Raw genomic sequence first — 26572 nt, forward strand, 5'->3', positions numbered from 1 at the left:
GTTATGCCAATTTGACCTATGAATACCAATGATTCATTGGATCGTAGTGACTAGAACTTTATTGATAGCTTCAACCAGAGCATTAGCCTGTGGGTAATATGGAGTAGAACTATTGCGATGCAGGCCAAGTTGATCTGTCAGTTCAGTCATCATGATGTTTCGAAAATGAATTCCATGATCAGTAATAATCGCTTGAGGAACACCGAATCTAGTAATTATATGATTGAAAACGAAAATTGCAGCAGTTTTTCCATCTGCCGAAAATGTAGGCATCGCCTCGGCCCACTTAGTAAAATAATCTACCGCAAGGATAATATACGCATGCCCCCTGGCCGAGTGAGGGTTACATGTAATAAAGTCGATACCCCACTTTGCAAAAGGACTGACGAAAATTATAGGGTGGAGAGGAGTGGGTGGAGCACGCATCTTATGATAAAAAATTTGACAATTGTGGCATTTCCGGACTGCATAGATACAATCTTTGAATAAAGATGGCCAGAAATAACCAGCGCGTAATATCTTTTGGGTTGTGGCATACCCAAACATATGATCGCCACATGCTCCAGAGTGACAGTCATTTAGAACCTTTTCAGCTTCTTCATGAGTTAGACAACGTTGGAAAACATAATCTGCCCCACGACGATAGAGTGTATCACCAATAATATTGTATTTTTGGGATTGGAAACGTATTTTCCGTCGTTGAGATTGTGAGATTTCAGGCCGAAAAGATTGGGTTTGGAGATAAATAATGATATGTCCATACCATGGATCAAGAGTACTGATAATAAACAAGGATTCATCTGCAATGGGCTCTTACGCCACAGTTTCAGTATCAGTATGCGGGAAATCACACATCAATTCCACAAAAACCAAAGATTTCTTTGCCTTGGATTTTTCAAATTCCAAGTCAAATTCCTACAGGATAACTATCCATTTGGAATACTTGCCCCCTAGCAATTGTTTGGTCAAAATATACGTCATAGGGTTACAGTCAGAAATTACCGTGGTTTTGCATAATAAGATGTAGTGATGAAATCTTTGGATAGCTTGAATAGCTACCAATGCCAATTTCTCCACATGCGAATATTTAAGCTCAATCAGATTCAAAGTTTGACTAAGATAGTAAATCACATGTTCACTGTTGAATTCATCTTCCTGATTCCTAAAACCATCCCAATGGTGGAATGAGAAGTGGCGAGGTACAAAAAGTAATCCTGGTTGTAGTTGGGAGGATGCAATAACGATGCATGGGTCAACGCGTGTTTAAGTGCATCAAAAGATTTGTCATCTATCTCATCCCAAAAGAATGGAGTATTCTGTTTCAACAACCTGGTAAAACCTTTCGTTATCTTAGCATAGTTAGGAATGAAACGACGTAAAAAGTTTGCTTTCCCTTGAAAACTTTGGAGTTGGTGAAGAGTTGAAGGAGGAGGTAATTGAATAATAGCTTCAACCTTCAAAAGATCAACACGAATGTCAGCTTTCGAAATGACAAATCCCAATAAATGACCCATTTCTATACAAAAAACACATTTGTGTGGATTCAACCTAATTCGATAATGCCTACATCTCATAAAGATTGCTCGTAAATGAGTGAGATGATCGGCTCTATGTAATGAATGGATAGGTAAATCATTGAGATAAGGCTGCACAATGTGCTTGATGTCATGAAATGCGTAAGACATAGCTCTTTGAAAAGTTGCTCCAGTGTTATTCAATCCAAAAGGTAATTTTCAATAAGCAAATTTCCCCCATGGACAAAAGAAATCCATTTTTAGTTGACCAGTAGGGAGTATGTTGATTTGATTGTAACTGGAAAAACCATCCATAAAGGAGAACATTTCACTGCCGGCACAATCATCAATAATTTGATTGACATAGGGGGTTGGATAATTGTCTTTATGACAAGCTCGATTAATATCCCTATAATCGATACATATTCTTGTCATTCCTTGATTTTTGTTAACAGGAACAATATTCGATACCCAATTTGTTAAGGGAATTAGATAAATGAAACCTGCTCGAAGTAATTTCTCAACTTCAAATTTAATAGTAGCAGCTTTTCGTGGGTGTATCTGACGCAAACGTTGCTGGACAGGTTTAGCATCCGGGTAAGTTTTAATTTCATGGAAAACAATTGACGGATTGGTTCCTTGCATTTCTTCATATGACCAGGCAAACACATCATAGAATTCTTGAAATAGAGCTTTATAAGTTTGGATTTCATCGTCCGTACAAGAAGAACCTATATGAATGTTTTCAATAATTCCGGGTTTAACTAAAATGTTAATAGGAACAATTCGAGAGATATTTCCCAAATTTAACTCAGAATCAGGATGCTGCAATGGATTATGTGGTTCTTTGACATAATCAGTGGTAAAAATAGATGAAAAATCATTTTCAAAATGATCAAGCTCAGGTAAAAATGAAGATTGATGATGAAGATATTCCCATGGTAAATCATCAACAGACAAAAGTTCATGAATGCTCATCAGTATGAACAAGATCAGAAAATGTTGTTGAAGCTGAGGTTGATATTGAAAGTGATTCCCCATGGACCACATCCATTGGATCAGTTTCGGTTGAACAAGAGTCAGAAAATGGCTGTACAGCCTAATATGCAATTTCAAAGGGACTTAAAGGCATCGCACTACCAAATTAATCCACCTCAACATTGGAAGGTACGATCCAAGGATCATCAAAAGCAATAGTGTTCGATGAAATCATATGAATAGTTGCAATAGTAGGCGATACGTTAGGAGGAGGGAAAGAAAAAGTTCCTAGTAAACCAGAATGTTTAATCAAACCTACCCCAACATCCTTGTAAGGAATAGTTGTTTTACCAACATGTTGAATACTATCAAAAGAGGTCGGGTCAGACGAAAAATAAGTCAGCTGGTCTATGGTAATGACCTTTCCATTATGAGGAAACTTGATAAGCCAAAAGACCGATGAAACAACAACAGTCATAGCATAAGACCAACTGTGACCCAAGAGAAGGTTGTAATCTAAAGGGGCATCAACCACTTCCACATCTAGATTTACAATTTTGCCTTCAACCCATATAGGTAAATCCTACAAAAGGCCAAAAGGATGGAACCCTTGGCCATCAAAAGCCTTTAGAATCATTGGAGACTGATTGAGTGTCGAAGAACCAAGCGATCTCTAACACTGGATCGACATAATACATGTAGAAGCTCCCTCATCAATCACAGTCTGAAAGCAAGGTCTATTTTTGACTAACACTGGAATCTGGAAAGCCATTTGATGAGGTAGGTGAGGTGTATTATTCTCTAAATCGAATATTATAAGGTTCGAATCTTCAATATCAATAGCTCCTATAGCCGAAAATATTAATTTACGTTGTGCTGGACATGATTGTAGCACCTCCAAAGCTAACATTGTTGAAGGGGAAATAGCTAAGTCTTCAACAATGTCATAATTCTGAGCAGCTCTCGCATGTGGATTAAAAGCCGACTTCCGAAGTATACCTTTAGCAGGTAGTTTGATTACTAAGTCAAGGTTAGGTTTCTCGATCTGTGGCGGATCAGAACCAGAAGGAGTTGAAGTTGATGGGTTTAAATGAGAATATTCTGCTTCCTTACCACCAACAAGACTTTTACTACCATAATCTTACGATCGCATCGCAATCCTAACATGAGACATCATCATTATGGGTTCTTCTGAGGCATTTGAGGAAGAACCAATCATCTTACTATCTTGGCTAGGAAAAGGATCCTTCAAGACAGTAGGCGTTTGAGAACCTTTGATGATTTTTGCAACCTCAGCGCGATGTGGGTAGTCTCTTGTAAAATGCTCCTCATAATAAATGAGACAAGGATAGCGAGGTTTACGTTTCTCATCAGTAGATTCACTTTTATCTAATTTCTCTTTTGAGTTTTGTTTATTTTTCTTCTTCCCCTTCTTTTTACCACCAGATTTTGATTTGGCCATAGAGGATTCTACGACATGGATATCGACAAGAATTTCAGCGGAAGAGTCTCCTGTCGGGGAATCTAGTAAAGTTATAATAGGAGAAGAATTCTTTGAAGATTTCTTATTGCTTTTGGTACTAACTGAACCAATCATACCATCAGCAGCATGAGACCCTGAAGGAGCTACAGTTATTTGATTGTGTTTTAGAAGGTCGGGGATTTTTTCATGTAAAGTACCTGACTGTGTATAAACGAGGTCAAGGTACTGAGCCTTGAGCAATTACTTTCTCTTCAGTAACAACTCTTGCCTTAGCTACATCGTAAGTGATTTTAGGTAATAATGATTTAATGAACCATTCTGCTAAAATTTGATCCAGAATAAAAACTTTCACTAAACGTCGTCTATGCTGCCATTCATGAATATGATCAGAAATATATGTTGACGTTGACTATTTTAATGAAGTTAATAATTTTGTGCCATTATCATATCTGACAAGCAACTAAAAATGTGTTAAGAAAGAAGTGGCTAACTGACTAAAATTATAAAAAGAGGCTCATGGTAACTTGATGTACCATTTGGCAGCAAGACAACTCAGGGTTCATTGAAAATGACGTAAGTGAATTGAATCATCAATAATGGAATTAGATGCACACCAGAGGTGATAAGTCATCACATGATTTGACGGATCTTCTCCTGACTTACCCTCGAACTTTGGGATATCACTGGGAAACTTATTAGGCATTGGCGGCCAATAAAAAAGATAGTAAATTGGATCGTTTGTAAGGCGCGACAAATCATGTAAGTCCAAAGTTGCAATAAAAGGTAACTGACAGTTAGGGTCTCGAAAACCTTGGGTAACAAGACCAGCCCCAGGAGGAGGATATCCAGGATAACCTAGAATTGGATTTGCATTTGGAATATTATAACTTCCCGGAAAACCAGGATTAACCGGATCAAACTGGGGTTGTTGAGGTTGCTAGTAAGTATATCCAGGGTATGGTTGATATTGATAAACTGGGTTGGGTACAGTATGAAAAAAATTGATACTGTCCCTGGTACAGTTGATAAGTGAATTTTGGTTGGCTTGTGACAACCATACTTGGACTAGCTTGTCCTGTAGGCATTTGAACCGAAGTCTGAACTGTAGGTCCTGACTGTGGTAAAGAGGCTTGAGGAGTTTGCACTGACACAACAACAGTAGAAACCGGAGCTACCGATACTCCAGAAACAGGTGTGGTTGGTTGAACAGAAGCTGTAGTAGTTGCAGCAGCAGTTTGAGGCGGAGTTCGAGGCGAACTAGGCCCAGGTTGCTAAACTGAACTCGGTGCAGAAGTTTGAATAGTAGGCTAGATAGGTTGTTGGGTTGGACTAGAAACCAAAGGTTGTCTAGGTTGACTTGATAACTGCACATTTGGCTACATTGTCTGTTGAGTTTGAAATGGATCCCACACCATATTCATTCCGGGTATGGACCCACAAAAGGTTGAGCATATTGAGGACCATAATCGGGTTGAGCATAGGGCTGATAATTGAGAGGTACATTTCCATCTCCTTGTACAAATGGTTGACCAGAAGGTGGTTGGAAACCTTGAGTTGGGTACTGACCTTGAGGTTGATAACCTTGAGGCACGTGTTGAAACTAGGGTTGACCTTGAGGTATATATTGATACCGAGGTTGACCTTGAGGTATATACTGAGTCTGGGGTTGACCTTGAGGTATGTACTGTCCTGACGGTATGTACTGTCCTTGAGGTTGCCCCCCATGTGGTAACTGACTACCTTGAGGTTGCCCCCCAGGCGATAATTGACTACCTTGAGGTTGCCCCCCAGGCGGTAACTAACTACCTTGAGGTTGCCCTCTAGGCGGTAACTGACTACCTTGGGGTTGCCCCCCAGGCGATAACTGACTACCTTGAGGTTGTGGATTTGGAATAGTACCAAACATCATAAGAATTTCTTCTACGCTCAACACTTGAGTTCCGTTATTACCAGTTGATATCTCATGTTCAATTGGTTGAGGAGATGCTCCTGAAAAAGTACTAGTGAGTGACTGATACCCCGAAGGAACAGAAGGACCACCATATAAAAATGTTTCTGGTGATTAGGAAAACATAGATGATTGTCTTGACATATTCAATGGAGGATAATAACCTCTGGGTGTTGGATGAAAAGGAATTCGAGGTGGTGAAAAACTAAGACCCGGGTTTTCTAAAAAGTTTGTCAATGATACGTACCAAGCGTCACTCCTAAAAGGACTGTAGAAAATTGATTCACGCTCCCTAAGTTCTAAAGTTGGTTGATTTTCAGGGAGAGTTCATCCAGACTAACAAGTTCTTCAATAGAAATGAGTCCAGAAGGAAGATTTTGGGTAATGATACTTCCTACCCTGGGTGAACCAAGACCACTAGAAGTTGGACAAGCAAATCCTGAAGATGGAGTAGCAGCAGGCTTGATTTTAGGTTCAAAAATTTCAGGTTCTTCAGCTAATTCATTGGTAGGAGAAATACTACCAGTAACTTCGGAAAATGAAATTGATTCAGAAATATACTCTTTTGCTTGAACTTGATAATCAGGATGAAGAATTAAAGGTGACTCTCTGGCTTCTGGTGACCCAACTCTACTGTCACTAGGTGATAAAAGAGCTCTTAGCCCTTCAAGTTGGCTTGGTGTATACTCGGGAGGTTGCCCCCGAAGTCTACGGGATTGTCTTGGTAATTCAGCCATGATTAAATATTTAATTACTCACACGCAAACAAAGAAAATTTCAATAAAACCACCTAAAGTCTCTAAAGAACCAAACAATTGAATCACATTCTTAAAAAATCTAAGAGTTCAAACCACACACAAATAATAAATTTTCGTACCAAAAACACTAGTTGGTGATGAAATCCAACGTCGTAGAATTAAATACAGAAAGGGCGATTGGAACAGTTACCTCGACAACCTGCTTAATGAAACAGACTGGCACAAGTTTCTTCACAAAACCGTCTCGAGTGAAGAGAACCCCCCAGAGAGTCCAAGTGAGTCTAGTCAACGTCTGCTCCAGGTACAGTGAGACCCGTCCTTCACCGTCACCTTAGGAAATAATCTTAATTTTATGGACACTAAGGTTACCAACAACAACAAATACAACTTGGGGAACAGTCTACGATCCAATTTACGCGAGAGGGCAGAGTAACAAAGCTCAATCCCCTTGAAGGCTCCTTGACATGATCAATCCGAGATTTACCAACAAGTGACCCCAGGCTCCTCGACAATGGTTAATATGAGGTTTACCGTTTATAATACGCGCAAATCTTCTATCTTTCCCAATAAAGCAGACTTGATTGTCTCAAAGGTTCAGACATGATCTCATGATTGAATCCTTTAAGAGGAGCTTCCCAGATTATATCAATTACAATTGGATTTATTTCCTACTGCAAGATATAGCTACTTGTTTATTTTAACTATCTTGGAAAGTTAATTACTCCCTACTCCAAGATACTAGCCTAAGCTATATTGGTGATAAGAGCCCTAGAAATAAAAATATTGCTAGATCAATTTTAATTAAGCGTTACTTTTATGGGTTGTTTCTTAAGTCAATAGGTATGGAAATGAAACTTTGATGGTGTGAAGACTCGACTCCAAAAATACTAAAAATGCACCTAAAATGATAAACAATTCATTTTTAATGAATTTCTAGCTAAAAGAAAGAGTTGAGAATGCAATTCTTTGAAAAAACAGATCTTTCCTTCAACATGTAAATGAAAAGAAAATATTTTTGTCTTTTTCAACAAGAACTCAAAACGAGACTACTAGTTATGCTCACAAAAAATCCCTTTCTTTTTCAACACCTAAAAAACTACAAAAAAACAATTTCTTTCAAAAGAGATTCTACAATTTTGAGAAAACACTCAAAACTATAAAAAACTAATCTTGAGATCTAAAAACTCCTAAAAACCTAATTGAAATAAAAGCTTCAAATTCTTTTCGAGGACGTTTTACTTAGTTATTCAGTACACTAAGGATCAATTCGTTCAGAATAACAAATCAATCAAAAACATCCAAATGTGTTTTCTTTTATAAAAATGAAATTAAAAACTTATAAGAAAGTTCGTTCAAAGATTTGCAAAGAGAAAACAAAATCTATTTCTCACCAAGGGTAGATTTCACAAACCAGTCATATTCATCAAGAATACAAAAGAGACCAGGGCAATCTAAGGTTTCTTAGGCTTCTAATCTCTGAGTCACTACAGAGACCAAGTGAAAACCAATCCAAGCACGCAAAACTTCTAGAAAATCATCTAAAACAAAAATGCCAATGGAACTCACTCACAAGAGATTTTTGACAGAACACATGCAGATCTGGGTAGACACTAAAAGTCGTAAATAAAACCTAAACTTAACTGGAGGAAAGCATTTTAGTTTTTTCAAAAATTTTAACAGGGTCCGCAGGCTTCTAGCAGAACCAGATGATCTACCGCTCTGTGTACTAAGGGAAAAGTGCGGAGAGGTCTACATTGTCTATACAAAGAAAGTGCGGTTCCCTGTAAACTTTGGAAAAAACAAAAAGAATCCAGATCCTAAAAACTTCCCAATCCCACACATCAAGCAAAAACCAGAAACAAGAACAAATTTCTCAAGTCAAAGAAAAAGGAAAACCAAAAACCAAATTCAATTCCCCAGTGGAGTCACCAATTTGTTGGCCGGATAAATCGATCTTGCGGATAAGGTCGATCTCCCTAGTATCAAAAGATATCTAGAAACAAGTAGGAGAAGCAAATCTACCTTTCTCTAAACATATTGTTATTCATTAATAAAAACTATAGAGGTGTTTAGACCCTACCTTAAGTCCAACCCTAGTTTGTAGCAGCCATCCTTCAACTGTCCGAAAGAGTTTCCTTTTGAGAACCTACAATCACAAACAAGCACACATCAAATAACACCCGCATAGCTAATATAATAAATCATATTCATTATGGTGATCAAGGAATCCATAAAATAAACCATAAAACACAGCTTATTGAGAAAAATAAACTTGTTTGTATTAAGTTTGAGATAGAATAACTTTACAACCTTTGGTACCTTGATGTTGTACAAGCTCTTCCCAGGATCCGAAACAGGAATCTCCTCTACTTTGACAAGCCTCACACTCTTCCAAATGAGATCAAAGAGGTATGTAATATTTCCTAACAAAAGCTCAATTAGGAAGACTAAGTTCTAGCAACATTTCACCTGAAAAATATTCAGCTTTCAACCTCCTCAGTAACCAGCCCAATGCTTCATTTTATAGTGCAAAGGAAGGAGGTTACAGGTCCACCTATTAAGGGATAGAGTCCTCCTTCAAAGGGATAAGCTCCTCACATCAAGGGGTTAGCTCCTTAAGGTATAGGATGCATGAACCTTAAAGGAGCGAACTTGCCACCTAAAGATTCCTTCGAGAAGCTTCTAGAAATGACTCAAAGTGAGTTTTTAAGAATATACTTGCGCCTTTTTTAATTTTACAGGGGTCCGCACCCATTACATAGAGACAGAGAAGTCAGGTGCGTAGGGGACATGACCTTTAGGGCGGGACTGTAGGTAATGCTAAGAGAAAGTGTGGAACTAGAGTTTTATAGACTTTTGAGGGCTTTCTCTTATTTTCAAGGCTTGATATGAAGAAGTAAGGCTTAAGACTTGAAAAGGAGGAAATTATGAGTGATAATGGACTCACACAGATTGCAGAATGTCATGGTGACAATTGTTGTGCAACACATACGTATACGCTCATTTTGTTCTATGAACCCACTTGTATACGCTCCTTGAACTAGGTGAACTAGCGTATACTTCTTAAAACATTATCTTTCTTCAATTTCTAGAGTCTGATCTATAATCATTTGTTGTTACCTCTGAATTGATCTATTTCATTGTCATAGTTCACTATGAGTTGCCATCAAGGACAATACTTGTACCATAATGCCAACAATCTCCCCCTTTGGACTTGATCGCAACCATATTGGTGCTTATTATGTCAAGTTGTAGAACCTGTGGTATTCTTAGACGAGATCAAGTAACCGTTACTCCACTCAATATTGTGGGATAATACCATGGTATGGACCATTTGTATTCTTTAACGTTAATTTTTCATCCCATACACACTTTTCCTCTCATGAAGGTGTGTGCATACGTATAAGATCCTTTTGTTCTGTGAACTCGCTTGTATATGCTACTTGGACTAAGTGAACCAATGTATACTTCTTAAAACATTCTCTTTCTTCAATTTCTGGAGTCTAATTTGTAATCCTTTGTTGTTACCTCTAAATTAACCTGTTGCACTGTCATACATCATTGTGAGTTTCCATCAAGGACAACACTTGTACCATAATGGAAACATGTACCATGCATGCCAAAACCAACTAGAAAATCAAACATGCAACTTGTTACCTACAAGTATTCCCACTGAAGTCGCTTGATCCTTGCTTTCCTTTACTTTCTTGTCCTTTCTTTTCTTGCTTGTTCTTCCTTTGCTTGCATTCTCATCTTTGTGCTCATCTCCTCTCTGAAACTAATTCCAAAAATGAACTAGAAAAGGCATGAAAAAAGCTATGAACTGATCCGCATAAGCCCTTTTATTATTGCTACCTCTAATTTCTTCATTTTTACTCTATTTTCTTTCAATTTCGTCCCCACAGGCAACCTGTGATCTCTCACCTTCCTTTTCTTCGTTTTTCCTTTATTTTCATAAATAAAACACCAATAATGCCTTTTTTCCTTTGCCAATTCCTTTTCCAATTTTTCTTTTGCCATAATAAATAACAAGTGGTGCCCACTAAGATTATCTACCCAACATTTAGCTTGGAATACGTGTCCCATGACCTCGGTCTTATTTTTTCATTTATTAACTTTATTCAATGAAATTTTAACCCGAGGTTGTTACAAAGCCCTCCCCATTAGGGGAACACCGTCCTTGGTGTTCTATGACACGTACAACCAACAAAACTATTGAAAACTAAAAAATATTGCCCATGGAGCTTTATAACTCAACTTGATGCAATATTTACAATGAATAACCTTCCCAAAAGCAAAACCATCACGACAAACATGACAACATGACAACCATAACACTTATTAGAGCTTCTTAACATAGATCATTAAAATATTTACAATAATAACCATACATCTCATTTGTATCCACCAGTAAATATTGAAGGATACATAGCTCACATCTAATCATCCATGTCCCGTGTAGCCTTAATATTGGGCCCAAGTGCATCCACTACACTTTAAACTACTTTATTTCTTTGTTCCGTAGCATGAGTTTTTTCCGCTGCAATATGAACTGAGGTTTCGACTAGAATTCTCCTTATGGATCCAACTGCAATACATACTAATGAATAACATGATCAACATCTGTCACATATATTTTAAGCAATGAAACATCGAAATCACCATGGAATTTCACTATCAGAGGTAGTGCAAGCCTGTAACCCACTCATCCAATCCTCTCAATGATCTCAAAAGGCATGCAATACCAACGTGCCAACTTGGCACATCATCCAATCCTCAAGGATATATTCTTGGGTTTGATGCATAAGTACACATGATCCTCAACCTAAAAATCTTTACATGCCATGTGCTGATCTACATAACTCTTATATCTATCCTATGTTTCCTTTAGATTCTTCTTTATAACCTTCATTTTTTGTTCCATTTCTGCCAACATATCGGGTCCAATAAGTACCTTGTTCATTAGATCACTCCATCTGATGGGAGTATTACAACTCTTCCCATAGAGTTCCTCAAATCGATTCATCCTCAATGACTCCGGATAACCATCATTATAAGAAAACTCTACTAGTGGAAGATAATCCTCCCACCTCGTCTAATGATGCATAATGTACATCCTCAACATGTCCTCCAGAATCATTTTGACACTCTCTATTTTTCCATCTTTTTGCGGATGATAAGTTTTACTGAAGGGAAAATTTGTACCCAAACCTACAAATAACTCCTTCTAAAACATATAAGTGAACTTGGCATCTCTATCTGATATGATCTTATTAGGAATACCATGCAATATTGTTATTTCCCTGATGAGGACCTGAGCTACCTTGCTAGATGAATTAGTAGTCTTTACTGGAATGAAGTGAGCTACCTTGCTCAAACTATCAACCCAAATCATGATGGAATCATGATGCTTCGAGATCCTTGGAAAACCTGTAATTAAATCCATTGAAATGACCTCCCACTTCCAATCTAAAATTGGAATCAACTGTAATAAACCACCTGGATGCTTACACTATGTTTTTACTTATTGACAATCCAAACAACTTGTGATGAACTCAGTTACCCCTTTCTTCAAATTCAAAAAATAATATAATTTTTTCACAACATTCAATGTCTTCTGATATTGTGGATGACCCAAATATGAATTAACATAAAATTCCCTAAAAATAGGATTCTTAAGCTCACTATTCTTTGACACATAAATCATGTCCTTAGATCTCACCAAGCCATCTTCCGTGAGATAATTATCCACATCTTATTCACCTAGACCCTATTGTAACATATGATTAAGATACTGATACATGTCATCCTATTATCCTTCTTGTAAGATCTAATCCTATAACTTTGTCCCATAAGAACTCACCTCTGGAATGTGGTTTACCTGCACTCTCCTATTGAGAGAATCTCCAACCCTATTTTCCTTTCCTTTAATGTATATGATATCAAATTCAAACTCATTGAGGATAGCCAACCATATAGCTTTCCTGGAATTAAGATTAGGTTTTACAAATAGATACCTCAATCCGCTATGGTCACTAATCAACAGAAGCCTCCTTCCAAGAAGATAGTGCCTCCACATCTTCAATGAATGAATAATAGCTACCAACTTAAGATCATGACTCAAATAGTTCTTCTCGGGGTCATTTAGTTTCCTTGACTCGTATCATACCACCTATCCCTCCTACATTAGGACTCCACCAAGGCTTCTCTTGCAATCATCTATACATAGCAAAAATATTTATCTAGATCTACAATATTTAGAATTTGAGCATTTTTCAACAACTACTTCAATTGCTGAAAACTAGCTGCACATTCCTCTGTCCATTCAAATTTCTTTCCTTTCCTTTGCAAGTATGAAATATGATAGGAAATCCATGAGAAGTTCCTAATGAACCTCCTGTAATAAATTTCTAACCCCATGAATAATCTGACCTCATCCACATTCCTAGGAGCTGCCCACTCCATGATAGCTCTGATATTTTTTGGGTCCACTACCACGCCTTCCTTGGAAACAACATGTCCCAAGTAACATACCTCTATTTGAAGGAAGTTGCATTTAATTAGCTTGACATATAACTGATGCGCCCTTAGAAATCTCAATATTGTTGTTAAGTGTTATGCATGCTCTTCCTTATTCTTAGAATATATCAATACATCATCAATGAATACAATCACAAACTTGTCCAAGTAAGGATGCAACACACTATTCATCAAATGCATGAAAGTAGCTAGGGAATCATTCAAATTGAAAGGAACTAAAATAAACTGATAATGCCCATACCTGTTCCAGAAATAATTCTTATAAATACCCTCTCCCTTGATGTGTACCTAATGATATCCTGATCTTAAATCAATATTTGAGAACACTGTTGCTTCAACTGATCAAACAAGTCATTGATCCTTGGAAATGGATACATGTTCTTGATTTTCACCTTGTTCATCTACCTATAATCAATACATAACCTAAGAGTATCATAATTCTTCTTCAGAAACAACAATGGTGCACTGCAAGGTAACACACTTGGCCTAATGTATCCCTTGTCAAGAATTTTCTTCAACTACAACTTCAATTACACTAATTTTGGAGTGCTTGTCGTGTGAGGTTCCTTCAATGTTGGTGTTTCTCATGCTACCAACTCAATAGAAAATTACACTTCCCTGGGGGGAGGAAACTCCGAAATATCTGTTGGAAATACATCTTGAAACCGTTGCAAGACAAGGTACCTATTGAGGACTTCCACAACCTCAACATCATTACCGTTGTTACTGGAAATATTAACTGCAAACAATACACACCCCTTCCTGCAATTGTGCTTAGCCTGCATATCTATCACCATCCTCACCAATGTAAGCTTCTTCTTTCACTGCAAGGTTCTATTTCCCCCATTATCATCCAAGCACCCAATAGCCTTTTCATAACAATCTACTTTGGTCTTGTGGAGGTACAACAAATCCATACCTAAAATCATACTATATGATTGTAATGGAATAAAATTTAGATGTGTTGATGTAGGCATACCATTCAACTGAAATGCACAAGCTCCTACCCAATGTTGAACTCTCTTCTAAGTATCTGTAGCTAACTGCACCAGCCAAGAATTTTCATGCCCTTCTTTTCTCAAACCACACTTATCCACTAGTTTAGGATTAACATAACTATAATTCAATCCACGGTTAATCAAAATAGAAACAAATCGATCATAGATCTTACCTTCCATCTCACTAATGTATGTTTGGCGATCTTCCTACTTGTCCGCTGCTGAATAAATCCAAGGGATGCTATGACAAACATCCCCAACTATCTTCCCCTCCTGAGCACTGTAGCTATGATATCTGCCACCCCCGTACAATGGAAAATCCTTCTTGTGATGATCTTTGTCATAGATCCATCACTGCAATGGTCCCTTACCATCACCTCTATTCTGCTACTCTCTAGGTTGCGACCCATGTCCCTTATCAACTGCATTAAACTTATTGTAAGGAGAAACATTTTCTTTGTCACCTACATCGTAAGGCCTTCCCCTCTTTGGTGGAAAATTCCATTTAACTTTCTCATTTCCCTTAAAATCATGCTTAGGATTAGCATTACACTTTCACTGCTGATAACAATGATTCAGTTTCTTGATGGCTTCCTCCAGCGACCTTGGCTCATCAGACTCAATCTTGTCTCCATATGTTATTGGAAACCCACTAATGAACCTTTGAATCTTTGCTTTCTCATCCTTGAGGTAAGGAACATACCTTCAAAACTCTAGGAATCTACTAGTATACTCATGATCTATCATGGAACTCATATACAAATCATAAAAATCCTTATCTCTATCATTGTAATATCTCTCAGATACATACTTCCTCTTGAAGGGTCTATCAAACTCATCCCAAATCAACTCTTTCTATCGAATGGATCTGACATTCTTCACATCTTCCCACCAAATGTTTTCTTTTCCTTTAAGACCGAAGGTATCTATTTTGGCTTTCATGTTATCTGAATAGTTATATGATATGAAGAATTTATTCATCTGAAGCAACCATGCCTTTGCATATTCTGACTTCTGCATCTCTCCAACAAATTTAGGAGGCTTGACTTTCTTGAACTCCTCAGGAAAATACTCACTCCTCCTATAAGGATGATGGTGGTGATGATGGTGATGATGTCTCATGGATGCGGAATTAGAATGAAACCCATACATACTAGTCCTCTTATTAGGTATATCTAATGATCTGCCACGTCTGAATGTGTTCCCTCTATCTAACTTATATCCTAACTGAGATCTACTCTCATATGCCCCATTAGTGTTCTCTTCATGTTCTTGACTATTCCTCAGTTTTCCCTATATTTGCAAGTCTAACAAACTCTTAAGGATGACTACACTAACCTCTTCCTACTTTTCCTAAGCCCTTACAAGTATTTCCTGAGCCTCAACCAACCTGTCATTTTCTGCCTCGCAAATTCTAATATCATCCCTCAAACAAATCAATGTATCTTATATATCAAGAGAATACTCATCTCCTTGTTGCACAATTGATCTGTAGGGAGAGTCACATGAACGATAGTCCACCATTTTTCTCATCATCTTTGATTCTCTTCTTCCTGCAAGCATGCCATGCCAGATAAAAAAAATAGATACCATAACGAAAATCATACCTCAATGAAATTCATGGGAGACTTATCTCATATATAAAATCAGTATGCATTAGCTCGATACATGTATAATCATAATCATATCAATATAACAACATCATGCATGACAATACAAATTGCTTACCATGACCTCATGCATGAAAACAATAACCATGAAAATGTATGCATAAAAACATACATCTAGCCCATCCAGTCCAATTTTTTGAACCATTCTTTAATACCAATCTATGGTATCAGATAACGTTGAAAGAGAGTGTAACCTGCTCTAATACTTGCTACACAATATTTTATGATGCCTCCTTCACTTCCTTGTATCATACCCTGAAGTTCCTAAAACTTGGAAATCACGCAATGTATGCATCTTGATATGCAGTTTAGATCCTCCCTAAAACACTAATGGAAACTTGCCTTGAGCCTTCCCTGAAGAAGTAAGATCTAAAACCCTAATTTCAGGACTAGCGTGACTGTGACAATGGAAACTAGTGGTGATGACAAGTTTTACTATACTAGCCTCATGCTTCTAGTGTTATTTTTACTTGGATACTCACACTGATCCCTAAAAGGAAAGTTTTCCCAAAGAGGACAAGAAGCTTCATGATTTAAAGGCTTCCAAAACAACGAGCTAGAGGTTGTTCGGTGTGGATGTGGTCGAATTCTCCAAAAAAAATTCTTTGATCTTATCCCTATGAGCTACCTCCTTGAGATGAGGGCCTTCCCCTATCTTTGGAGAGACCCTAACTCCCTTTCCCTACCTATATATTTATCCTATCCCATTCCCAAATGGTTGGTCTCTAATTATTTGCATCCTTATGATGAGATAGTGCCTACATGCTATTGATTTGGCTTGGAGAAGGAGTGCTTGGAGAGCTTGAGATTGGACTTGGACATTCACTCAAGGAGAGTTTATTGACATCAAGGCTTGGTTTTATGATTCCTCATTTACTTCATTAACATATACACCTATTGTTTCACTTTCTATAAGTGTTTGTGTCAATGCATCAATTATTTTAATTCTCCTTGATTTGTTAAGTAGATTACTTTCGATTATGCTTGTTTCACTTGTATGCTTCGTCATGTTTTTGATCTCTTGTGCAGGTATTCAAATGCTATGAGCAGTAGAGATGAGCCTAAGGAGCGAGCAATTTGAGATCTTCAACAAAGGAGTGCATTCTAACCTTAGAGCAAGGTAGGCCATCTTCTTCTTCTCTCATTTCTATTGTAATTTAGGAAAGTGTCATTTAGATTGTCACGTAGGTTGCTAGTCCCACTCATTAGGCTAGAGGGATTGTGTCCGTCCATAGAGAGGATTTACCTAGACAACAAAATGGCGACTCCACTCAGGAAGCTATAACCTTTGCATCCATTTCTTCAATTTGATCCTTTGATTAGTTTGACCAACCATCTAGTTTTAATTTAGATTGAGTCAGTATAGGTTTGAGTAATCACTGATTACTCCCTTAGAGTGCTAAGTTTGGGTTGTTTTTTGGATTTTTTTTTGTTTTTTTCCATATTCCTCTCTCAACGTGAGTTTTATGTGATAGTCACACCACCAATTCTTCTTTTTATCTGTATGGTCACACTGAAAACCTTGTTTTCCATTGTTTCCTTGTGCTAAAAATCATCACGGGTTTTTTCTATATAAAGTAGTGTTGATGACCCCAACCAGCACAGGTTTTTCTATGAAAAGTAGCGCTGATAACCCAATCAAAACTATTTTTTCTATATAAAGTAGTCCTTATCTTTGAATGTGAGAATTTTTAGGGTTTTTGACTGAGAATCAAGTGTGTCTTGGCTTGTAAGGTGTTTTCCCATCCTTTATGCTTGGACTTGTCAGTTTTTGATTGATTGCCTTGATTAATTTTAAAAATTTGTCTCATTGGCTTTGAAGTGAAAACTAGTTGAGTTTTATGGTTTCTATTCAGTTGGTGTTCTCTTTCTACTTCTTCGTGTCATTAGGATGATGGTTTTGTTGATTAATTGATTGTTGTTTTCTATGAAAATCTTTGAAAACATCATTTTGCATTTGTTTTAGCTTGTCTTTCAAAATTTACTTTTCGTGAAAATGCATTAGATTAATTGCATTAAAAAATTATTTTTTGACATTCATCATTGAAAATAGGTCACATTTTTTGGTGATTGAAAGATGAATACTGTATTAGGTGCATCAAATTATTCAAAACAAAAATAAAATAATAATTCATGTAAGTGCATCTTAGTACTATAAAATCATTTTGCTTTCGAAAAAGTTGCATTTAGGATAGTGAAAAGTGGAAATCATTTTTATTTTGGCATTGAATTTGGAAGATGAAAGTGAATGTTAATGAAAGGAGTTTTGCTTGATACATTATTGATTGAAATTTCTTCCCTTGACTAGTCTAACTTTCATTGAATTGGAAAAGAATATTTTTCTCATACAGCTGCATCGTAGGTTTTCAGGTGACATTGTTTAGAGTCTAAAAGCCGAAAATTAATTGAAGATAAACTTAAATTTACCTCAATTAACCTAAGGAGCATTTGGAACTTAACACAAACATTTAGAGGTCTAGGCTAGAGATGTGTTTCGGCATCTATAATCCTAGCATCTATTGTTAACTTTATGCATTGTATCCCAAGGGTGAAATCCCATTCTAGTATGGAAGTATATCGAAGGTTCTCTAGTACTTTCGGGTATATAGGAGGCACTTCAGTATGGCAAGTATATAGGGATGTTCTCATCAAACAGTTGTGCATTAGACAATGCTAACATGGACTTGTGCTCCTCGTATTGTCAAGTATATATTGGGAGACCCCACTAGGTTGTTATCTTTTAGCCACATGTAATTGAGTCATCCACCTTGTAGACATGATACATCGAACACAATATTCGGGTAGGCCGACCATCGTACGTCAAGTCCTTGGTTTCGACTAAGGTGTATATAATGGTTCACGGATCTTGGTAAAACATCTTACCTAACATTACCTGTTTTGATTTATTTGTTGTTTCGTGTCATCAAATTAACTTCCAATGATAACATGTTGAACCCATTGGCCTCAAATTGAGTAATTCCTTGTAAATTTTAATTTTATCAACCCTCAAAGAATCATCCCTTCTCCTTATGCTCTTGAGAGAAAGTCACCATGGATGAACCATTGAGTTCACTTCATAGTTCCCCTTCGTTATCTAATACTGAAGGGTATTCACAAGGAGTTCATCCTGAACTTTCACAGTAACTTGAAGCTCAAGGCTTTGAACTTGGAATTGTCCTAAGATATCAAACCCCTTGCTTCTCGTCCTCCACCTCGAGACTCATTGTAATCTCAGGAGTCTAATCCAGAAACCCCTCGGAGTCCACAGAGGATTGTTTTATATCCTCTGAATCCTTTATTTGATCCATTTTTGATATCTTCTCAACATCCTTATAGTCCATATGATCAACTGGGTGTTCCTTTGGAGCTATTTCCTCATCCGTCTTGGATTCCTCCTTACCATCTATTTCCACCTATGGCTTCAGAAGGTGAGATTCCAACCTCTGCTCGAGGTCCTATGTAAGTCTTTTCTACTCACACTCCTAGTGTTGATAATGAATTGAAATATGACTTACCTCCGAAAGGCTTTCCTTATGTAGGAAGAGTTCCATCTCAACCACCTATTGAAAATAGTGGGCCTATGCTTCCACATGGTTATACAACCTTGGCTCAATTATTTTCAAGAACTCCCAGTGCTTCTTCATTGTACCAAAATCCAATTTGGTCATCAAATGCTATGTCTACTTTTGGTCCATTTATTCCTAACATGACCTCTTAGATCCCTGTGCAAACTACCATTACTTTAGTTCATATTCAACCGACGATTCCATCACAACCATTACCGTTGTTTCAACCTTCCATTCCAGTGCAACCTATAGTCTAGTTTATACGTCTATAAGTTCCTCAGTCCCTCCATAAAGTGTACAAAATGTACCAGTGCCACATTCATAGCTTGGGGGGGAATTCCAAAATTTCCTCTTGTGTCAGGTGGAACCCATGTGAGTGGATCACAACCTCACATGGTTGGAGTGAATCAACCTAATCCTAGTGGTATTCCATTCTTGTTGATCCACCCAGGGTAGGTAATATACAATATCAACAACCTTACATGGCCTAGACACCTCTCCAATAGCATTATGTTCCATATGGTTCACAAGCACTACAAAATCCACCTTATATTCCACAAGCAGGTCTTCATGTGTAACCTAGTCAAAATCCCATTCCTGATGCATATGGTCAAATCTGAATTAGAACTTATTAGTACTAATATGGAATCCCTCAAGAAATTGTTCAAAAACCTTTACAATAGCAAGGACAACTTTTGCAACAACAGGGGAAACCTTTGCAACAGTCTCAATAGCCTTTGCAAGAACAAACACAGTTTTACCAAAAACCCAATGAACCCTTGTATTTGCAAGGTCAACCCTTGGAGAAGAAAGCTCAACTTGTATATCAACAAGGCCAAACCTTGCAAACACAATGCCAACCCCTGCAACAATAGGGCCAACAACTTTATTAACAGGGTCAATAGGTTAAGAAGCCTTACAATCCATATACCACACATAATTTTTATCCTCCTTATGGTTATCAACAGCCTATGGCAGGTCAATATCAACCCGACCCTAGACATAATCTACCTTATGGTCAAGGTACCCCTCAGTGGGGGCAAAATCAAGCCCCTTATGGTCAAAATCATCCTTGGGGGCAGAGTCCTTACCAAAAAGGTTGGAACCCGCAGACTGGGCCTTATCAAAGGTCTTATATGCCTTTTAACCTGTAATTGCCATTTTTAGTGATGTTGGAACTACTCGATATCTCGAGGTTTACTAATGATCCAATTATTTATTTGCCTTATTGGCCTCCATTTCCCACTAAAATTCTAAGTTATTACCCCAAATTTTAAGGAAAATCTAAAGAGGGCCCTCAGGCCCATGTGATTACATATCACTTATGGTGTTCTTCCAATTCCTACATTGATGACTATGTTCATCTCCACCTCTTTTAGTAAACTTTGACAGGTGCTGCCGCAAAGTGGTACATCGATTTGTGGCATGGTACCTATGCAGACTTCAACTCTTTGGCCATGGCCTTCCTCAGAAACCTCCAGTTACCGGCCCATTATGAAACTGGTACCCACTTGCTCACATCTCTGAAATAGGATACCACGATCCATATCTCCGATCACATCCATGAATGCAGATGAAAGGGGTCGCCTCATCAAATTTGAAATACTTGATGAGTTGTTGACCAAATGGTTTACCAAGTCATTCGTAAACAAAATCGCTACATATATAGAAATGGGAAGTTGTGTTACTGAGGATCAGGCTATTGCCTGTGCCCAGTATTTGGGTTTGGTTTATTCTCAATCTGGCACATTGTATGAAATATTTCCTAATGCTCCAAGACCATCATTGAATCCAACATCTTCAAAATCTCTAGATGTATGACCTATTGACGGTATAATTGGATTAGTATCTCAAACTTCTACTAAAGCTTCTTCGAAGAAAAAATCTATTTCGAATTCTGGTTCTAATCATCCTTTGAAAAACCCATCAAATCCTGGTAAAACCTCTGAGGTCAATATCATCCAGTCTACCACAACAGACAAAGCCTCGAAAGGTAAGATGAAGGGTAAAGGTAAGGAAAAACCCAATACCCCAAAATAGGATCCTCCTAATTCATCTGCTGATGATGCCTCCAAAGGAAAGTTGAAATATCCTTGCCTCATTTCTAAGTAAGATCATTACACCAAGGATTGTCCCCGACTTGAATAAGTTAGTTGTTTATTGAAAGGGACCCTGGCTGTATTAAAAGAACCATTTCCATCTTAGCAGACTCAGTTGGTATACCAATGACAATCCTCTGCCTCGTCTATTTCTAAGGTTTACGTCCATGTTCATTGCCTATCGCTGTAGCCACTCGATTGAAATATTATCAAACCCCTCAAAAGTAGATGGTAGAAAAGGAAGCCACTGATATACCATCTACTTCTACTCCACCTAGTTCTGGTCCTCTCCATATCGAGAGACCTAATAATGAATCCGTCATCCAACTGCCTCCCAAAATTTTGCTTCAGAAGTTGTCCTATAATCCAAACATTAGAGCTGCTCAACATTATAGTATTGTCGAAGATTTAGCTCAAGTGCCTTCGACAATGTCTACTTAATTTCTCCAAATTTTTCTAACGCAGCGGAAATCATTATTATCTACTATAGTATCAGAAATCATTATTATCTTCTATATGAGGCATTGATCCTACTAATTCGAACTTGATTACTTTCGATCTTGAAAAACATGTTGCTCATCTTCCTCATCAAATTCAATTTTTTATTGAAGTCATTATAAAAGGAAAGACGATCCATTGGATTGTGATTGATGAAGATGCTTCCGCTTGCATCATGTATTTTTCATGCAGGAAAGCCATTGGCTCTCCACCTCTCAACTAGTCCCCGAACACCTTGGAGGTCTTTGATGGTAGAGGTTCCCGTCCTTATGGTATTCTCACAAGTTTTCCCATCACTTTAGAAGGGAAAACTGTCGAGTTAGAAATAGAAGTTGTAGATGCGAATATGAATTACAACCTTCTACTTGGGTGACATTGGACCCATTCCATGTTTTGTTTGGTTTTATCTTTGTTATGGGTGCTCCATTTTCCTCATTAAGGAAAAATTTTCACCATCGATCAATTGTCCTTTTTCTCTTCCGGTGCCTCAAATGGAAACATGACATATGTGGGATATACCAATATTCGATATGAGAGAGTGGGTGCAGGTCTTTTCAAAGATTTTGCCTTAATGGGAACTTTTTCTCTCCCGCCTTTGCATGTCATCTTGATCAACATGATATCTACCTCCACTCACCCGTGGATCATTCCTTCTTTGGATCAAGTTGATTCGTTTGGTGATGCGATTTCGCTAAGTCCTGAGAACAAGATTATCATGAAATTGTCTTGGCTTTAGTGGCCACTTCAAAAATTCATGTTGTTCTCAGTATGCACCTGGATAACTATTCACAATCTTCTTGGCTTGGCTCTTGGGATTCTCCGAATCCCTTGAGCAAGATATTCCCCACCGATAAGAGTATTGTTGAGGTTATGTCTCTTGATGAAAACCCTTGGAATGATTCCCGTCATCGTTCCTCATTTCTTACAAGTTTAAGTGAGATTCCTTCATGTCTTAAAGATTTCGTTTCTCATAACCTGACGCATCCACCTCAAACACGTGTTCTGGTGCGTGAATTTTTTTCCAAAGATAATATGGGAAATATTACTGCAACCTTGCCCATTGACATTTTAGTCCAACCTAAAATTGTCAAAATATTTCAACTGGTGGCATCTTTTCCTCGTCATGAGATTAATATTTTCGTGCATCCTTTCATCAGATTTTCTCACCGAATTTTGACCATTTTCCCATTATCACTATGGGGTATTCATCCTATGACTTGTACCCTCACTCACCCAAGGGGCATGGGGGCATAGCCATTTATGAGTGTTATTCCATTATTTGGTCAATTTGATGCTTACACGTCATGCCAATGGTGAAACTTCGGTTTCATTCTCTATTGATCAATTACCCGAGTCCAAAAATGGGTTCCATCTGAAATTTTTATGTGTGATCAGCCATGTAATTACTTTTATACATTAGTGTGTGAATTCATTGGTGTGCATTTTTTATTTTTAAGTGTGATTGTTTGATTTGCAGACATGTTTCCTTTACCTACCTTGTGTTCCACTCGGTTTGCAGATGTCATTAAACCATTATGTTGGTTTTGCTGATGGTACTTGTCGTAGCACACATAACTTATCTTCTTCATATTGGGCACTCTACCACTGATGGCAGGTTGATCGATTTACAAGGTATTTCCCTACGACGAACAACTAATAATATTGCCGAGTACAATGTAGTTATTGAATAGTTATCAGAAGCAGTTGCTCTTGGCATTAGAAATTTAGTGGTTAAGTTAGATTCAAAACTTGTTGTGTTACAATTGAATAGTCATTAATTAGTAATAAATCCACAACTTTTGCGTATGTACCTACGTGTTCGATTACTGGAAAGAAATTTTGATTATATCACATATCAACACATTCCATGAAATTTGAATACACTGACAGATGCATTAGAAAATTATGATCTTGATAAAAAATTGCGTAACTTATAAAATTGATCACATCGTCACGATATATGAACACATAAGTAGATCCGATAAGCAGAATTTCCCTGGTTGCCCCCGATTTTAGAAATTGAAACCCTCCCTCTTAACTAGCAAAATTACTATGAAATGGAATGAAATTAGAATGAAAAGCAAGAGAAAAGGAGGAGCTCTTACGTGTAGCTTATGGTTTGTGAAATGGTGCCCTGGATCTCCCACACTGCTTGCTTGAAGATTCAAGGAAAATAAGCTAAAAATTAACTCTCCAATTTACTCCAAGTTAAATGGTAAAAATGTTTTTACTTTCAGTCTATTTATAAGTTTTTAAATACATTTTTTCCAATATTTTATTATTTTCCTAGATATCAGTGATGTGTGGTTGTCTTTGGGCAGTTACAGGTTCATTTCGGTGGTTATAGTGATCATTTTTTACTGATTCAATCAGTTTTTGTCTTATCTCTTCTTCAGACTTGTTAAAAATAAATGAAAAAGGAACAACCCTAGAGTCACCTTTAATCCTTTTTCTGACTCTCAAAATATGAAAAGATCATCAAGTAATTGTCTTTTCTAACTCATTAAATTAAATGAATTGGCATAGTCTCAGTATATGTTTACCCATTTTTTGGGCTGAGATTGGCTTTTTATGAAAAAGTTAAACCTTGGTCGACATGATCAAGAGGTTCTCTAGAATATTGTTTTCTACCTTTTCGGGTTCGAGAGAAAAATTATGAAAAGGGACATGATGGAATTTTATTTTTCGTCTCTTTTTCAAACTCTCTAAATATGAAAAAGATACCGAGTTATTCTTTTGCCAAACTCGTAAAAAATTAAATGGTGAAAGACTTGTCACCATGACAAGGTTGAGTTTCTCCTTCCTACAACTCGTAAAAATTACTAGGATGGATTCATTCGAAGAATGAACTTATACAACAAGCATATTCTATCCCTTTCAAGGTTGTGATAAAAAATAATTGGGGTAATCGATAGAAATAGTGGGGACAAATGAATGTGAAACATCTTTTATGTAGGAAACATGTCGCTCTTGAACATGACATTCTTTTGTTTCTCGTGTCGGGTTTGGGATATCCTTGCACAGTCACTTGTGTTGGGTTTTGTTATATTCTTTCCACGACTAGCCCATGTAGTTAACTGGGGGGTTAGAAGGGGGGGAGAGCCGCCCCTTCGTTGTGTCAATTGTTGGGATATTCTGACACATAGGAAATAGTTAAGTATAACATGGTCTAGTGTAGAGTTAGGTAAAGTGTGTTTCTTTACTATGTACTTTTGTAACTTACAATCTGACAGTCACGATATGTAGTGATCTCATGGTTCATTCTCTCCTCGGTATTACCGACACTTGATCTGTGGCTTAACACCCAATTGGTCCATGATCTCTATTTAAAGAGCATGGAGGGCCATTTGTAGGGTAACCGTTCATGAGAGAAGGTTATGTAAATTTTCATTATTTTAATAATAAATTTCCTGAAGTAGGCTCAGAACATCGATTGTTTCCCTCTTTGAGGGTTTTAACCACGTCAATAATCCTGGTGTATTGATATGTGATCTGTTTATGAGTGGTGTCCTTTGGTGTTCTATCTAAGGAACTTACCCTTTAAATTCCTACATGGTATCAAAGCTATTTGAGGGCTGCATCTTTTGGTGATCCAAATCTGAAGCCAGTAGAACTGCATCCAACTGCAGTTTCCTAGATCTACTGTTTCTTACTGCTTTCTGGCTGAGAGGACTGCTCTATTGTGTTAGGAGCATCTGTTCTAGTGAGGAACCCCTTTCGTTTCATGCGAAAAGGTTTCTGGTAGCCCTAGCTACGTCATTTTTAAGATCTAGAGGTATACTATGTTTATTTGTAGTTTCTAGTTATTTTCTCTCTCTTTATTTCAATTTATTTAGCTCTTTGTTCTTTTTTATTACTAGATATATACCTTTCATTTCTACGTATGCTCTTTTCCCCACAAATCTATGTGATCTGGGCAAATCAGAAATATAGAGGAAGGATTTTTCTCATGCGTATGCTCTTTTCTGCCGCGCCTTAATGTGATCTTGGAAAATTAGAAACATTGAGGAAAATATATAGTTTCTGGCTAAAGCTAACTTCAAGCCGTGAGGTTTGTTTTTTCTATATGTCCGTGTTGGGGTTTGTGTTTTTTGTTTTGTAGGGAAAGAAAGATCTTTCTCAAGTAAGCATGCAGCCCAAAGCTTGAGTGACTAAAAAAAACAAAAATAAATAAATAAATAAATAAAACAAAAAAAACCCCCTTCCTCGTTTCCAAAAATTACTAACCTTTTAATCTAGCTCACTTGGTCCAAAGCTACTTTATGAGAATAGAGGTCTTGAGTTCAAGCCTTTCTTGGTCCAAAGCTACTTTATTAGATTAAGTTTGGAAAGGGGGTGGATTTTTTTTTTAATATAACATTATCATTCATTTCTGCTCATTCTCGCACTTCATCAGCATCTTCAACAACTTTTCTTCAAAAAGCCATAAATTCTTCATACGGAAGCCGTTTTTAGAGCCGTTTTTTTTTAATTAGCCTATTTTTTCGACATATTTCCATTGGAGCACTTATTTTCAGCAT

This window comes from Pinus tabuliformis, chromosome 9 (assembly GCF_031772625.1).
Source record: "Pinus tabuliformis cultivar Carrire ecotype Pingquan chromosome 9, CPIR1, whole genome shotgun sequence".
NCBI lineage: Eukaryota > Viridiplantae > Streptophyta > Pinopsida > Pinales > Pinaceae > Pinus > Pinus tabuliformis.